General features: G+C 37.4%; 1 long non-coding RNA gene across 1 annotated transcript; it reads right to left on the bottom strand.

Annotated features, from left to right (window-relative positions):
* Nucleotides 1-426: 426 nt before the first annotated feature.
* On the bottom strand, nucleotides 427-17,719 carry LOC132536977 (uncharacterized). Its single transcript, XR_009548494.1, has 3 exons — nucleotides 17,690-17,719; nucleotides 16,749-16,792; nucleotides 427-695 (listed from the first exon to the last, which is right to left on the bottom strand). It is a non-coding gene; the product is annotated as an uncharacterized LOC132536977 (long non-coding RNA).
* Between the last annotated feature and the right edge of the window lie 421 nt (nucleotides 17,720-18,140).

The raw sequence follows: 18,140 nt of genomic DNA, 5'->3' as shown, positions 1-18,140 counted from the left end.
CCTGTTGGCATACACATTCTTCAGGACTCCCCAAAGACCTATTTCTCCATAACCAGGTTAAGTATCATCGACAACTGCATTTCATAAGTATGGGAAAGGCATTGAGATTTACAAAAAACACAGTGGATCTTATTCGTTATGTCACAGTGGAGCTGTGATATATTCCAAGGGCAGACATTCACTCTAATCATTTGAAACAAAGGGACAGACTCATTCATCCACTAATCAATATGAACTCCCTGGTTCAGAAAAGAAGTATAAATCAGAAGCTGCTCCATGGTCCATTTTCTCATCTCTCCCTCCTCTGAGCCAAAGAAAAGAGAAGAGCAGAACATGTGTCAGTGGGGAAATGACTTGGGCTTTTATATCGACACACATAGCCATTGGGCTGCAAATTCTCCATGGCAGCTGCACTCAGATCAATGCTGCTGAACATAAGGAAGGGGAGTTTGTTGGGCATGGGTATTTATTTCTTGTTGCCTAATCATAGTTTAGTGTATTGCAGAAGAGGCTATTGTTTGTTAGGGAATGTTGAGGAAAAGAAAAATTGTGCCATTTTGTCCCTGCTCATCTAGCCCTTAAAGGAAGTATATGACTCTTGACTCATACCTTGTTTTTAACTGTTGAAAGTAGACCAATCACCGGAACTCCAAAGACAGCTCAAGAGTAGAGCCTAGCATGTTTGATCTCTGGTACTGTATAACAAGAAGAAAGACAAAAACAGAACATCATAAATGATGGAATGGTACTCCTCTCTTTCAGGCAGACAGACCACACACACACACACACACACACAAAAAAAAAAAAAAAAATAGAACAGTCACTATATATATCAAACAAATATCAGCAACTCAGACATTGTTCTCTTGACCATGATCACTTTTCCTCATGCCTCAAAATCACCATATGGCTTCATGACTCTTTTTTTTTTTTTAATTTAAGAAAGGAGACATTAACAAAACCATAGAATAAGAGGGGTAAAATTCCACACAATTCCCATAACCCGATCTCCATATCCCATCCCATCCCCTGATAGCCTTCCCATTCTGAATCTCTCTGGGAGTATGGATCCAGGGTCATTGTGGGTTGCAGAGGGTGGAAGGTCTGGCTTCTGTAATTGCTTCCACGCTGAATATGGGTGTTGACTGGTTGATCCATACTCCCAGTCTGCCTCTCTCTTTCCCTAGTTAGGTGGAGCTCTGAGGAAGTGGAGCTCCAGTACACATTGATGGGGTCGTCTGTCCAGGGAGTCTGGTGAGCATCTTGCTGGCATCTAGAACCTGGTGGCTGAAAAGAGAATTAACATACAAAGCCAAACAAACTGTTGAACAATCATGGACCTAAAGACTGGAATGAAGTGTTGGGGGGTATTCCCTGCATGCTCTTGTGTACTTCTGCTTTCAGGTATATATTTTTCGCTCAGGTGTGGAATGACAACCCTTCAGCTTCATCACTCGGGTGAGACCTTTCCTTTCATAGTATTCTCTAATTCCATTCCAGGTGTTCCACTCCCCAATAAAGTCCCCAAAGCTAGATATAGTCCTAGATATAGGTCCCCTGAGATAGAGCATAGGTTCACCCGAGCCCATAAACTAGGGGCTTCATGACTCCTATGGTAGCTTTGCTGGATGAAAAGCAAAGCATGCCAAACCCTCTGCCTCTCTGCCCTGTGTTTCTTCATGTGTGCGACATAGATCATGCATCCCTAGCAGCCTGTCTACTCCTCAGTCACAGTGCTGACCCAGGGAATATATCTGAAGATAAAAATCATTTCCTTTTCTAGCTCACCAGGCTAGGGGCATTGTAAATTCAGGGATATTTGCTTCTGCCCCTTTGATAGATCCTCTGATATGCTGCACAGGGAAGGGAAGGCTCATTGCCATAACTACATGCAGTCAGCTTTTACTCACCGGCTCCACTACTGAGCTGCCTCTCCCAAGTCTATGCCTTTCTTTTCTACCTGAAAGATGCAGGAGCTTAAGTCCTGACCCACTAGACCCAACACAGGATAATTCTGAATAACCTTTCTAGTCCCAAAGCATCTGTAAGTTCAGGTAAGAGTTCTTCAACATGAACTATGGCTCATGTTTTCCAACTCTTAATTTGTCTCTTCTCTCCAATAAGAGTTGACCACTGGTCATTCTGTCTCCTACTCAGTGTCCAAAAAAATTTACCCTGAGACAAACCCTATATTTTATGCTACTGAAGGCTCTAGCCAATGTGTACAGGTAAATGTGGACAAATAGTTCTTGGGTAGGCAGGGGAGCCCTGATCTGTTGCATATATCAATTTCTGTGGTATAAATATTCCCACCATGGTTCATGGCTAGTGATGATTCATCAACCAACTCATGAAATTCTCGAAATTTCAACTACTGCTTCTCAAAAAAAAAAAAAAAATGAGCCAGCTTTAGTACTTCACTATGCTCATTTTTTTCCTATGGTAAATAATATATTTTTGCCAAATTGAAGAATTACCAGCTGCCATGCTTGGTCTTTAATTTAATCCTCAAGGCAATATTGTACTATTTTATTTTCCATTTTACAGAGGAGGAAATATAAGTTTTTGAGGGCAATGATTCCACAAAACTCAAAAACAGATCTGTACTTTCAGGAATTGGCAAATAAAGTCTTCAAATATGTTAGCATTAATTTGCATTTTCATCTATTTATTTGGATAAATATTAGTCAGTGCCCCTCTTTCTTAGATGAACCTTAGAAGATGATTAGTAGTTATGCCAGTTGATAATTGGGACAAGTGTTCAAATGCCATAAAGTGTTCATAATGTCATAAAGGTGGTAGAGCAAACCACTATTAAAATTAAATTATAGGATACAGATGGGAAATTGAAGGAGGCTGAGGTCAAGAAAAGCGATAACAGCTAGGTACAGACCTCTGCATTTCCACTGAAGGTTAGTTTTAGATCAACATTTAACCACTAAATTGCGCTGGATTAACCATTTAACCTTCAGTGCAAGAATGCAAATATTTGTTTATACTGCTGTTATTTCAAAGATACTGTATATGACCTTAAATTAACATCTGTATAATTTCTACAACAGGGAAAGTCAGAGAAACGTGACCGAAACACCTATATGATGCAATCAATGTGTCTATTCCCTGAAACTGTAGTTTATGATGTCAACTTGGTGTGTTATTTTAAAATAAATAATAAATAGGCCAGGGAGGTAGCACAATGACAGCAAATGGAACTTTCATAAAAGCAGCCCCAGATTTGATCACTAGCACTGCCAATAACCAGAGTTGAGTGGTGCTCTAATCAAAAAGGAAAATTTAATTTAAAAGGTATAATATGTAATAGAGAAGAAGCTATCAGAATATACTAGGTAATGTTAATATTATTTTATGAATAACTCAAGTCATTTATTTAGATTTATACACACATACACATGTATTTACAAACAGTGAAGAGTACTGAGAGGGCCAAGAATATTAACCATACAAAAAATCATGCTTTGATTCTCATCACTGATCCTTAAGAATAATTTTCAGAGTGAAAATCTATCTTTATGGCTAATTAGGCCCTCAGACTTAAAAGACTATTTCATGGATTAAATAAATTCAAATATAATCTCCAACTGAGAAGTTACTTCAATAAATAGTGATGCTCTTCTATGGAAATTACCCATTATGTAGAAAAGATTGTATTTCATGCTTTAAAATTCTTAGAACACAAATGATACAGTGTCGATGTCCACTTTCTGCTGCACATTCAACACCAGCTGAGTAACTAACAGCACCCTAATCCAACCACTGATACTGTAGAGATTAAAATGAGCATTTTTCCCTTCAAACTTCTTATCAACATAAAGCCTTATCACCAAATTCATAAAATGGTGGTCAATACTGAAATTTAAATAAATGTCGATCCAATCAACACCCCCTTGGTTATGAGCAGAAGGAGAAATAGTCAATTTGCAAAGTAGTGGTTCTGGGGAGTAACCATGCTGGTGGCAGTTATGATAACTGGGCATTTCGACAAAGAATGCTATATTTAGAAAAATGTTCTGTTATTTTCATTTTATAAATAAACAAAAAAAACCTGTTCTGGGTGGGCATATATATCTTTGGATAGCTGCATTTGCTTCCTTTGGATAAGCCCCATGAGAGAAATTTCCAACAGGGCAAGTTCATTTCTAACATTCTGAGATTACTCCAGACTGCTCCCCACAGGGGGTGGACCAATTTGCATTCTCATAGCAGTGTATTGAATAGACAGGTTCCTTTCCCTCTACGGTCTCTCCAACATTTGTTAATACTTCTCTTTCCTTTTATAATATTTAATTTATTTATTAGATAGAGACAGAGATAAGTCAAAAGGAAAACAGAGATAAAGAGGGAGAACAAAAGAGAGACACCTGCTGCACCACTTGCAAATCTTCCCCCCTGCAGGTAGGTAATGGAGGCTTGAACCTTTGTCCTTGTACATTGTAGCATGTTCACTCAACTCTAATGTATGAAATTCTCACAGGAGTGAAGTGGTATCTCATTGCTGTCTTTATTTTTGCATTCCTCTTATAGTAATGTTGAGTCTTTATGAGTGGTGAATCAGGGCTGCAGGTGTCTCTCTGTCTCTCTCCCTCTCTATCACCCCGTTCCCTCTTGATTTCTGGCTCTTTATTCAATAAATAAATATAATAAAAAATTAAAAAGAGAATTAAAAAAAGAACAAACGGTGCATATGTCATCAGTGTGAGGTTTTCAAAAAATTTTCTTTGAAGGCTGTTTGGATGTACTGAAAAGAGCTGTGTCACTAATAGGTGGGTTAGGAATTCTATACTTCAAAGCAAGTAAAGCTTTGAATTATGGAAAAATGATCATTTTTTAATCTAAAATGAAAATAAATCCAATTCCAATCAGAGGAACATAGAGAAGACTTGTTAGAATATAAAGCATCAAATAATTGGGTTTTTTTAATTTAATTTTTAAATAACAAGCATTTAGGAAAAAAGATCTAAAATTCTGGCAAACTTCAAAACTATACAAGGCTTTAGTGTAATGGGGAGTCATGTGGTAGTGCAGCAGTTAAGAGCTGGTGGTGCAAAGCGCAAGGGCTGGCGTAAGGATCCCAGTTCCAGCCCCCGGCTCCCCACCTGCAGGGGAGTCGCTTCACAGGTGGTGAAGCAGGTCTGCAGGTGTTTATCTTTCTCTCCCCCTCTCTGTCTTGCCTTCCTCTCTCCATTTCTCTCTGTCCTATTCAACAGTGACAACATCAACAACAACAACAAGAATAACTACAACAATTAAAAACAACAAGTGCAACAAAAGGGAATAAATAAATATATATTAAAAAAAGAAGACTTTAGTGTGAAAGGAAGGAAAACACATAACAGAAAAAGTTTCTTTTTTATTTATTTTATTTATTTATTCCCTTTTGTTGCCCTTGTTGTTTTATTGTTGTAGTTATTATTGTTGTTGTCATTGTTGGATAGGACAGAGAGAAATGGAGAGAGAAGGGGAAGACAGAGAGGAGGAGAGAAAAATAGACACCTGCAGACCTGCTTCACCACTTGTGAAGTGTCTCCCCTGCAGGTGGGGAGCCGGGGTTCGAACCGGGATCCTTATGCCGGTCCTTATGCTTTGCTCCACCTGCGCTTAACCCGCTGCGCTACAGCCCGACTCCCCAAAAATAGTTTCTAATAATACACTATAGTGAAAGAAATACTAACTATAAAATATGATGTGCTTTAAGGAAAAATATAGACCAGAAATAGATATTTTTTATTCCTGTCTTTCTTTTTATATTTATTTATTTATTTCCCTTTGGGTGCCCTTGTTGTTTTATTGTTGTAGTTATTATTAATGTTGTCATTGTTGGATAGGACAGAGAGAAATAGACAGAGGAGGGGAAGACAGAGAGAGGGAGAGAAAGACAGACAACTGTAGACCTGCTTCATCGCCTGTGAAGTGTCTCCCCTGCAGGTGGGGAGCTGGGGGCTCAAACTGGGATCCTTGTGCCCGTCCTTGCACTTTGCTGCTACCTGCACTTAACCCACTGCAGTACCGCCTGACTCCCATATTCCTGTGTCTTTCTAATGGTAAAATTTTATGAAAATACTTCATGACATCAACAACAACAGCAAATTCTCATCTAGGGACTGACCCTAAGTGGCATTTCTCTCTACAAATTGAACCACATGGGTGATAGATCGGCTTACCAGGGAAGAATTCAATGATCCTTGCCCTTCAATGCAGTCTTTGAGATCACACAGGGCGGGCGGGCGGGCAGGCAGTAGAGCATTAGTATATGTGAGAGGAGCTCTAATTATAAGAAATATTTGCAGGTGAATACAAGGCCGCTTCCCACCTCAGATGGTCAATTATGCCAAGAGACAAGGACACCTGGAGTGTAACACTAATAGCTCCATCTCCTCATTGTCAACCCACAAAAAAAGCATATTTGATAAATGCCTGCTATAGAAGGCAGAATGTCATTTGCAATGGAGCTCTAACCAGTAAACATATACTATATTTTTAATATCCACATATGTATGCATTAGTAAACCATACATAAAAGCCTCTAAGATTAGAGAGTGAATAAGTTGTAGTTCATCAAACTGGAAAAGCATCTTTCCTAAATGCTAAATATTTGAAGTCATACTCCAGATCTGGGTTTGACTGTATTCCATTATACCATGTAGCTCAGGAATGTTCACTATTAATCATCTTGATTTTTTTATGATTTATCTTTTTATTAAAGAGAGAGACCATAGCTTTGCCCAACTCTGACAAATGACAGCACTTGGGATTGAACCTGGGCCCACAAGCTTGCTGTGGCCCATTTTTTCATTTCTAATTCCATTAGTCTTTACAATGTGTTACAATTCAAATCTGAACTTTTAAAATAAGGCTTGGTCGAGGTGCATTTGGTAGAGTATACACATTATAGTGCATGAGGACTCAGGTTCAAAGTCTGGTCCCCACCTGCAGAGAGGAAGCATATTAAGCAGTGAAGCAGTGCTGCAGGCATCTGTCTCTATCACTATTACCCCCCTCCCCTCTCAATTTCTCTCTATCGCTATACAAAGTAAATAAATAAATAATGTAAAACTTCTAAACTACTGAAGCAGGCAGGGTTCTACTCTCAATGAAGATGATTTATCTGGGCAGTAATCTGAAAATGAAAACTTAAAAAAATAAATAAACAGTATCTAGTTCATCGTAGAGTACAGCCAAGGCTTAGAATCCAGTGCTTCATATGCTATTAAGTTGCACATCTTTTTCCTTAAATCTCACAGATTCACTGAGCATGTGTTGCTGCGGATCTTCTTTACTTACTGAGTCATTTGTAGTCATTTCAACAAGGCTGCAAGAGACACCTTAAGCTGTTCCCAGCTATGAAGCAGTGACTGATGTTTTCCCTTCCCTGGTCCCCAAGATACTGGCCTGAGCTACTGCAGTACACAGTGCTAAAGGGGTAGCTGAAAGTGGGGTGCTGTTGCAAATCCTCTCTCCCAGGAAAGCTACAGTTAGTCAGGTGCTCCTGTCCTGAAGGCCCTCTTACTGTACACAGCCTCACACAGATTGTCAGTAAAATCTCCAGGTTTGGGTACACAATATCTCACAGAGATTTTCTTTGAAAACAGTCTTTGAGTTCATGAAACAAGCTGGGATTCAGATATTCAGGATAAATCCCATGATATCCTTCAATCCTACTTTCATTATCCTCCAAACCTATTTGAACACACAACTTGTATTTCACTGTAAATTTCCAATCTGTTTTTGAGGAATTCCTTGTTACCCCTTGACATCTCAATTTTTTTGTTTCTCTTTACTCCTGCCACATATGTTTAAGAGAACGTAGGCCCCTTATTTCTCAAGAGCCGTTTTGAACCTGAGAGTTCATCCCATAGAAATGCACAATGTGCAATCTAGTCTAATCAGGGATGCTCATATGTATCATCATTTGACACTAACAAATGATTCGCAAATACCTATCTCTCAATATAGCAATCGTTAAAAAATCCACCCTATGTAATATTAATCACACAGAAAGGAAAGAGGTGCATTTGTTTACACCTATGTGGAAAACCTCTGATAGATGCTTTTAGACATAAATAAAAAAAGAAAAAAACCTGCAGTATATGTGTAGTATTATCCCTCATAATGTAAAACAAATTACTTGTCATGTATAATTTAAAACATAAAACATATACCCAATTTACATTCATTTATACTACAAAATACATAAAGAGATATAGAGGAACTTTCCAAGATATAAGTAAGATTACACATAAAGAGCAATGAAGAATTGAGAAAGGGTGGAATGATGCAGAAAATAATTCTTGGCAAATTTCCACAGGATTTGTCAAATTTTCCAGATTTTTTCAAAACATTATTTTCCAAATTATGTGCAGAAACATAATTTCCACAAATACACATATTTGTGAATTATTTTGGGGATTTAAAAAACAAATAAGAAAAATATCCATCAAATACTACAAATAGGACACTGATAAATTAACTTGGCAAGATCATCAGTGTAATGGTGGGGGCAAAGGTCAGAAGACAATGGTGACAGGAAATGAACTCCAACCATTTTTGTTGCATCATCTAATTACAATAAATCAGCTGTCAAATACCCACACATGGATCCAGGTTTTGTAGAACATGAAACTCATATAGTTTAGGAATTAATTTTTAATACTAATTTTTTAAATACTAATTACATTAGGATAAGAAATCATTGACATGGCAACACCACTCAGTCATTTATCCAAAGGACACACACAAATACTTATGCAAAAGTACATATGTACCCTCATATTCACAGATGCATTATTCATAGTGGTCAAAGATTGAAAGCAACCTAAATCCCCAACCACAGTTAACTGCCTAAAGAAATTATGGGATATATATTCCATGGAATATTACTCTGTAATCAAAAAAGATGATATTGTTTCCTTTGACACAAAATGGATGAAACTCAAGGTGAGTATGCTTAGAAAAATAAAGAGATGAAAGATGACTAAGAGCCAGATGATTTCATTCATATATAGAATCTAGAGATCTAATTTACATTACATGAACTTGCCAAAAAAAAAATCCAAATAGAACAAGCAAATTGTAAGACTTGTGAGAACTTTGGTGGTTATCACTGGGAGGTTGGAGGTTGGGGATATGAAACTTTGGTGGTGGGTGTAGTATGCAACTATACATTGTAATTTCATAATCTTGTAACAAACTTAATAACAAATACAACATTTTTTAAAAAGGGCTGAGCGGTGGCACACGTGTTTGAACACATGCATTACAATATACAAGCACCCGGGTTCGAGCCCCCAGTCTTCACCTGCAAGGGAAAAGCTTTGCATGTGGTGAAGCAGTGTTGCAAGCATCTCTCTCCCTATCACCCCCTTACCTCTCGGCTTCTGACTTTCTCTATCCAATACATAAATAAAAATAATGGAGGAAACTGAGTATCAAATACTGAAATTAGCAAATATGATAATAGGACATTTTGTCTAGCATACTCTTCCAAGTTATTGAGTGTGGAAATAACACACATATATGGTATATGACAAATCTTTTCTATCAGTAGTAGTTTACCAACTGGATGTTCCAAGGCACCACAATTCTAATTACCTCCCTCTAATAAGATCTGATAGTATCACTCTCTGTATAAATATAATTCTAGGCCTTAACTACTATAGAATGAAGAGAGAAGATTTTTGTAGAATTCAAAATATTGACACTCAGTCTTCTATTATTTGGTCCAGTCTATTTTACACCCACACCCCCATCCCTGCCCCCCACCCCCGAGTATTTTGACCCTACCCAATACACAAAGATGAGAAGGATGGTTTTCTGGATAAAATGCCTTTCCACATCTTCCATCTCCCATTTTTATTTTTGAAATAAAAAAGAACTAACATATCCTATAAGACTCAACTCAAATACTACCTTCTAGATAAAACACTGCACATTCTATCTCATTGAAATTCATTGCTTTCTTTTCATTCTCCCAAGGCATTTTGCATAGGATTCTATTACTACATATACCATAACACAGAGAATAGTCAGATTTGGAGTTGTAATTGTACCCATGTGGACAATATGAGACCCAGGTGGGTCTTATTGATCTCTGATCTGCAGGCATGAAGCAAGCACTCAATAAATCTTTGTAGACTTGAATTAGGCTTGGATAATTGCAAAATTATGTCACTGAAAGTCAGTCTTGTTAGAAAGCCTATGAAATGCCAAATGTATCCTTTACAAAAGATTGTATGAGAGAATTACTAAGCAGCTATTGTACCCTAGTATTGAGATATTTCCTTTTTAAAAAAAAAGTTAAAATCATAACTGTCATATAAATATAAAATTAACACCTGTAAAATATTTTACTTAATTCATTAATGAAGAAATCACTAAAAAGTTCAAATTTGTTCAAAGAATTATGAGAAGATATAAATCTATAGGCAATTGGGAACACTGAAACAAATTTGTAAATCAATATGATGTAAATAGCCACAAGGTAATAATGAATTGTATGGTAATAAATAAATTTTATTCTCATTTTTATGAATAATAATTAGTATTATGATCATTGTCTATAATTTTCAGAGGTGAAAATAGCTCAAAGTCAATGAAAGACACCAATAAGATAATATTGGGAAGATTCACTAGATAGGATATCCAGAGGGCTCACTGGGTTAAGTGCACTTATAAAGTGTATATTATGAAGTGTAAGGATCCCGGTTCAAGCCTCCGGCTCCCCACCTGCAGGGAGGTCGTTTCACAAGTAGTAAAGCTGGTCTTCAGGTGTCTGGCTCTCTCTCCTCCTCTATATATTCCCCTCCTCTCTCAATTTCTCTATGTCCTATCAAAAACAAAATCGAAAAAATGGCCAAAGGAGCACTGGATTCATAGTGCAGGCACCAAGACCCAACGATAATCCTGAAAGAAAAAAAGAAAAGAAAAGAGGAGAAAGGCTATTCATATGTCATTTTTCTCATTTCAAACTCATTCACATTTCCTAGATGTCTCTTTCTCATGATGGCAATAATTTCAAAGAATATTCTTGATCACGACAAAGTAGATATTGACCTAGTACTATACCACATTTTAGTTCTCTCTATTTGTCCACCAGATATATTAAAATTTCAAGTGCCCTGGAAGCACAAATTTGAAAGGATATATGCACCCATTCATAACTAAACTATCTGCAATAACAAAAAATATTAAAGCAACCTAAGTGCCCAATGGGATGCATTGGATCGACCTTCTCGTGGTGCATCCCGTGAGTACCCATTCATTGGGGAAACTGACGATCCTTCCGAGCCGACTGAATCCACATGGATCCCAGTCACTTTCAAAGCCAGCAACAAGCAGCTCCTGACAGCTTTCAACCTGACCTGTTGACTGGCTACGGAAGAAGGGCAAACGCTAGAAGAAGAAGAAGTACCCAATGACAGTTGACTGGATAAAGAAGTTATTCCATGAAGTCCTACTCTTCAATTTAAAAAAAGAAGATATTGTGTCCTTCAGGACAAAACGGACAGAACCAGAACTGATTTGCTTAGTGAAAAAGTAAGAAAGTGAAAGACAACTACTGGGTGGTTTGCTCATATGTGAAATACAGAGAATTAAAACACAAGGCCTTGCAAAGAAAAAGAAAAGTAGCCAATATGTTGCAAACTTTGAGAAAACTATGGTGGTTATCACTGGAAGGAGGCAAAGAACTTTGGTGGTGGGTGTGGTGGAACTATGCCCTTGTTATAAATCACTATTAAATCACTAATGAAAAGTTAAGAAGTTATAGGATATATACATATGTATATGTTAGAACTCTACTCTGAAGTTAAAAAAAGCTATTGGGGCCAGGTGTTGGTGTGCCTGGTTAAGCACACTGCAATGTGATAGGACCCAAAATTCAAGTGCCTGGTACACACCTGCAAAGGGAAAGTTTTCATGAGTGACGAAGTAAAGTTGTAATTGTCTCTCTGTCTCTCTATTCCCCCCTCCCTGCTCAATTTCTCACTGTCTCTATTCAATAATAAATAAATAAAATTATTTTTAAAAATTTTAGTTGAGATTTTATAATTTGGAACAAAATGGATAGAGGTGATTATGCTGAGTCAAATAAGTAAAGATGTGAAGGACAAACACCAGATGGTTTAATTAATATGTGAAATTCTTCTTCTTCTAGCGTTTGCCCTTCTTCCGTAGCCAGTCAACAGCGTCAGGTTGAGCCCGATGTAAAGTTTCGAGACCTCCTTTGAATCTGGAGAGGTGGCAGTCGTTGACTATGTGGAATATAGATGACTGAAATAAATGAACTTGGAAAAACAATGGTAACCAAACTACCTCACAGACTTTGTGAGAACTATGATAGCTATGAACAGAGGGCACAAACTGAAATTATAACATCCCAAAATCTTAACATTTTGTGAAGTTCTATGAAATCAATAATATAAATATTTAAAATGTCAGTTTCACAAAGAGACCAAACATTTCATGATCAATACATTAATCCTTGCTTGAATAAATTGGTATTTTAAAAATATTTATTTATGAGGCCAGGTGGTGGCACACCTGGTTAAATACTCACATTATAGTGCACATGGACCCAGGTTCAAGTCCCTGATCCCCACCTGCAGGGGAAAAGCTTCACAAGTGGTAAAGCAGGTCTGCAGGTGTCTCTCTGTCTCTATCTCCCTGTCCCCTCTCAATTTCTCTGTTTCTAACTAATAATAAATAAAATAAAACATTAAAAATTAAAATTTTTATTTGTTTATTTAGTTATCCATTCATTTATGAAAAAGATAAAGGAAGAGAGAAAGGGAGACAGAGAGATAACCAGAGCATCACTCTGGCACATGTGATTTCAGGAACTGCCCTGTTCATCATACCACCTCCCAGGCTGCATAATTTTCTTGTTTACATAATAATATTCTATTCAAGTAAAGCCATCAGAATGTTTTTCCCTTAAATATAATACTTGTGGACAGGAGATACTAATGATTCTTTTTTTCTTCAAGTATGTCTTTATTTTTAAAATGTTTTTTCAGTACTAGGGTATAATGACCTAGTTTGCTGTGTTATTACTAAAGAGCACACAAAAACTTTGATATATTTGCTGAAAGTTAGAAACATACACCTAAATCTAACTTTACAATTTGGTCCAAAAGAATTTAAACCACATGAATCCCACTATCAATGAAATCTGTAGCAGTTTCTTATTCCTGTCTATAAGGAGACCAATATAAACACAATTTAGGATATGCTTACTGTGTTTCTTCCTTTTTTATACAAGCTATTTTTTATTTGTGATGCTGTGTTTCTATAAAAGAGTCAACGTATAAATGGACTCCACATGTACAAAAAAAATTGACATATATAATTACAACAGAAAAATCTAGACTACTGAATGCACAAATCAAACAAATGTATTCAATAGTTTGGGGAAAGGTAATTTATTAATATGTATTATCATACAGTTATTTCAGAATGATCATTTTGAAAACTATGCTTCAAAAAGAAAAATATATGATTCATTAAAATGAAGTAGAACATAAAAGATTTATATCTACTTAAAAATATATAATCATTGGAACAGGCTAGAACGGTAATGATGCATATTGAAAAGGACTGGGTTATAAGACACATTTTCTATTTTTGACATATCCTTTGTGTTTTTAGATCAATGTGTTAGACAGCTATTAAAAGAAAAGAAGGAAGGAAGAAATGGTGTTCTATAAAGTGACTGTGATGTGGGTCTGGAGAATGAGAGTAAAGGGATTCATTACGCTTTGTTTTGCTATAAGATAACCAATGTCCTTCTCCTGGTGTGATTTTCATTATAGCTATTTTCAGAGTGCTCGAATCAGAATTAGTTACGTCGTAAGATTATTTTTCTTTGAATCATTAACATGAATTTCATAAGGCCTGAAATGTAGAATTCAACCCTTTGCTGAAACCTGTAAGGGCTTGGCCACCATGACCTTGAATTTCCCAAAAGGGCTAGATTTAGATTAGAATGATACTACTGTTGAAAGATGGGTCTTGCATTTATTATCAGCTCTACATCTTTCACTGGGTATATGACCTAAATAGATTAACTTAACTATGCTTGGTGACCCTATCAGATTAAAGTCTTGTCCATTTGATTTATTCCTGGAATTGGTAGATGCCAAGAAAGAAGATCTGGGCCAGTACTATGCTTTTACTGAAATCAATTTAATTGAAAATACTTTAGTACTCAATGACATTTTGTGGCAAAAGAAAGACCTCACCCCAATCAAATCTATTTTCTATGAGATGTATAAACACCTTAGACATGCACAGCATGTTCTGTGAAAACTGAGTACAAAAAAATGTAATAATCAATACAGCTCATATCTAAAAATGTCCTTGTTTGTTTGTTTAATGAAAGAGTTATAGAGAGAAAGATAGAGACCAAGGCACTGCTCAGCTCTGGCTTATGGTGGTGGGTACAGGGAATTAAACCAAGGATCTTATACCCTCAGGCATGAAATCCTTTTGCATAATAATTAATTACATTGTTTCCCCTGCCCTCTTAATAGTTTTTGTTTTTACTCTTTCTTTCTCGCTCTCTCTTTTTTAAATATTCATTTATTTTCCCTTTTGTTGCCCTTGTATTTAGTATTGTTGTAGTTATTATTGATGTCATCATTATTGGATAGGACAGAGAGAAATGGAGAGAGGAGAGGAAGACAGAGAGGGGCAGAGAAAGACAGACACTTGCAGACCTGCTTCACCACCTGTGAAGCGACTCCCCTGTAGGTGGGGAGCCATGGGCTCAAACCAGGATCCTTCTGCAGGTCCTTGTGCTTTGCGCCATGTGTGCTTAATCTGCTGCGCTACCGCCTGACTCCCTCTCTCTCTTTTTAAATTGGTGATTTACTTAAATAAGTTTCTAAGACTGTAAGATTGCAGATAGTTTCACATCACACCCACCATCCCTGGTGTTTTGTTTGTCTGTTTTTTTTTAATATAATTATTTCATGTTATTTTTATGAGAGAGAAAGAGAAAGAGAGAGAGAAAGACACAGAGAAAGACCATAGCATTGCTCAGCTCTGGCTTATGATGATGCTGGGGATTGAACCTGGGACCACAGAGCCTCAGGCAAGACAGTCTTTTGCAAAACCATTATGTTGTTCCCCCAGCTGTCTGTTTTTTAGAGGGGGGAGGGAGAGAGAGAGAGAGAGAGGTGCCATAGCACCAAAGCTTCCTTCAATGTGTGTGTGTGGGTGGTCGAACCTGGGTGACTCATATGACAAAGCTGTGCACTAGCCACTTAAGTGACTTCACCAGCACCATAAATAGTAGTTTTTAAATGAAGATAAATATATTCTCTCACCTACTCTCATGTTCTAAATCAAAAACCAAATCAAACTTTCTGTCTGAATGGAGTTGCCTATGTGTTGAGGTATGTTTGAATCTTTTTACTTATGTATATGCAACAAAATAGTATTGAGTACTATATGCATAAAGATAATATTAATTGGGGTCTGGAGACTCAACTTTTGTGGGATTTGTTCCTCCCCTACACATACACACACACACACACACGCCTCAAAGGCAGATGTGATGGTAACTAGAATTTTCATACACCAAGATTCATGATACCACACACCAAGAGGATAAGATAGATTTATTTCTCAAATAATGAAGTTTCTTTTTTTTTTATTTATTTTATTTATTTATTCCCTTTTGTTGCCCTTGTTGTTTTATTGTTGTTGTTGTTGTTGGATAGGAGAGAGAGAAATGGAGAGAGGAGGGGAAGACAGAGAGGAGGAGAGAAAGATAGACACCTGCAGACCTGCTTCACCGCCTGTGAAGCGAGTCCCCTGCAGGTGGGGAGCCGGGGTTCGAACCGGGATCCTTATGCCGGTCCTTGTGCTTTGTGCCACCTGCGCTTAACCCGCTGCGCTACAGCCCGACTCCCAATAATGAAGTTTCTATGTTAGCTAAGAATACCTTGAAAGAGCAAAGAAAAAAGATTGGATTGGGATTTTTGTGCTGACAGCAGGTGAAGATGATCGGAGGATTCTTCCCTATCTACAGGTAAGGACATGAACTTCATGTTAGAGCCAAATGAGTAATGTTTTCAGGTTTCTTATCAACATTCCCAAATGTTGGGCAACTCAGGGACAGTGAACTTTAACTTAGCAGTTAAACATTAAAATTGGAGTTAGATTCTTTATTGTACAGAGATAGTAAAAGTAGAAATTCAAAGTAAGTAGGCATTCTCTTACTCTTTCTGTTATAGAGTTGTCAGGAAATTCATGATGTATTTTTCTATGTAAAATGTGTCATGACTTTCCTGACAACCCAGTAAAACCTCTTGGCACCTAAACTACTTCCTTTAAAGACTTTTAATGCTCTAAAATGCAAATTAGAATTTATAATGCAGTGTGAAAACAGTAAGTAAACCACCAAGTAGAAGCAAAGTAACCTTCCTGCACTGCAGGTGAGAATGTAAATTAGTCCAAACCCTGTGGAGAGTAAACTAAAGAACACTCAGAAGGCTAGAAATGGACCTACTCTATGACCCTGCAATTCCTCCCTTCGGATATATCCTAGGAACCAAACATATCCATCCCAAAAGATCTGTGTGTATATCTATGTTCACACCAGCACAATTTTTAATAGCCAAAACCTGGAAGCAACCCAAGTGTCCAACAACAGATAAATGGCTGAGTAAGTTGTAGTATACATACACAATGGAATACAATTCAGCTATTAAAAATGGTGAACTCACCTTCTTCATCTCATCTTGGATGGGGCTTGAAGTGATCATATTAACTGAGATAAGCCAGAAAGAGAAGGGTAAATATGGGATGATCTCCCTCATAGACAGAAGTTGAGAAATAAGAACAGAAAAGAAAACACAGAGCAGAACTTGGACTGGATTTGGTATATTGCACCAAAGTAAAAGACTGGGGGCAGTGGGGAGGCTTTCAGGTCCTGGTGCATGATGGTGGGGGAGAACTTAAGTGAGGGGTTAGAGTGTTTTCCAGAAAACTGAGAAATTTGACACATGTACCAACAACTGTATTTACTGTTGACTACAAACCATTAATCCCCCCAATAAATATTAGAAGAAAAACTTGTTTAAGGACTGTTAAAGTGTAAAAATATATTCATTCTACATAAGTAATGTGAAAATAAACTAAAAATGTGGGTGAGAGGAAAAAGAGAAAGGGGAAGTGAAAACATAAGCAAAGCTAGGTAATAGAATGGATACTGCTGGGGAGCCAGAGACAACCCGAACTGCCCCTGCGGCTACAGACAGACTATGACCCACATAGTCAACGACTGCCACCTCTCCAGATTCAAAGGAGGTCTCAAAACTTTACATCAGGCTCAACTTGACGCTGTTAACTGGCTACGGAAGAAGGGCAAACGCTAGAAGAAGAAGGGGGAGCTGACAAGGGCAATGGAAACATCAAAACCACCACTTCACTCCTGTGTGGCCTCGTCACAGAACTCCTTGAAAGAATTACAAGACAGACTCTATGATTGACATACAAATTTCAAACTTCTTTTATTACAGTTATGAGGTAGAAGTGAAGATAAAGTGCAGGAAGGGGTAGGGATGGGTGGGGGGTCACCCTACCCGAGGGCCTGAAGACAGGCAGAGAGAGAGAGAAGCCTTTCCATGTGGCAATCTCCTTTACTTAAACTCTATCTATATCACACCTGCATGCTTCACTTCAGGCTGTGTCCAGAGACTTCAGGCATGGAATATCAACCCTTCAGCTTCATTACTCAGGTAAAACCTTTTTCCTATCTCATAGGATTCTCTAATTCCATTTCATGTGGTTCACTTCCTAACAAAGATGCAAAACCTAGATATAGACCAGGTCCCATGAGACAGGGCATATGTACATATGTATCCATAAATTAGGGCAAAATATATACCTGAATGCAAAAATGGACAATAGTCTGCAGTGAGTCAATGTATGCAGCAAGCAAGTAGAAGACCTAAAAAGACATCATAAAGTTCCTAATGAAATAGTTTCTACTTAGATATAGATACCCTCCTCATCCACTTCCTATTACACTTCCCTCAGTCACTTCAAAGCTAACCTTATCAAAATAAGGACTGCAAAAGTTGAATAAGGGCAAGAGACTGGCATACTTTAACAAT

Source organism: Erinaceus europaeus, chromosome 2, assembly GCF_950295315.1.
Source record: "Erinaceus europaeus chromosome 2, mEriEur2.1, whole genome shotgun sequence".
NCBI lineage: Eukaryota > Metazoa > Chordata > Mammalia > Eulipotyphla > Erinaceidae > Erinaceus > Erinaceus europaeus.
Note: the sequence above shows the minus strand (reverse complement) of the source record. Positions and strands in the feature narration are given on the sequence as shown.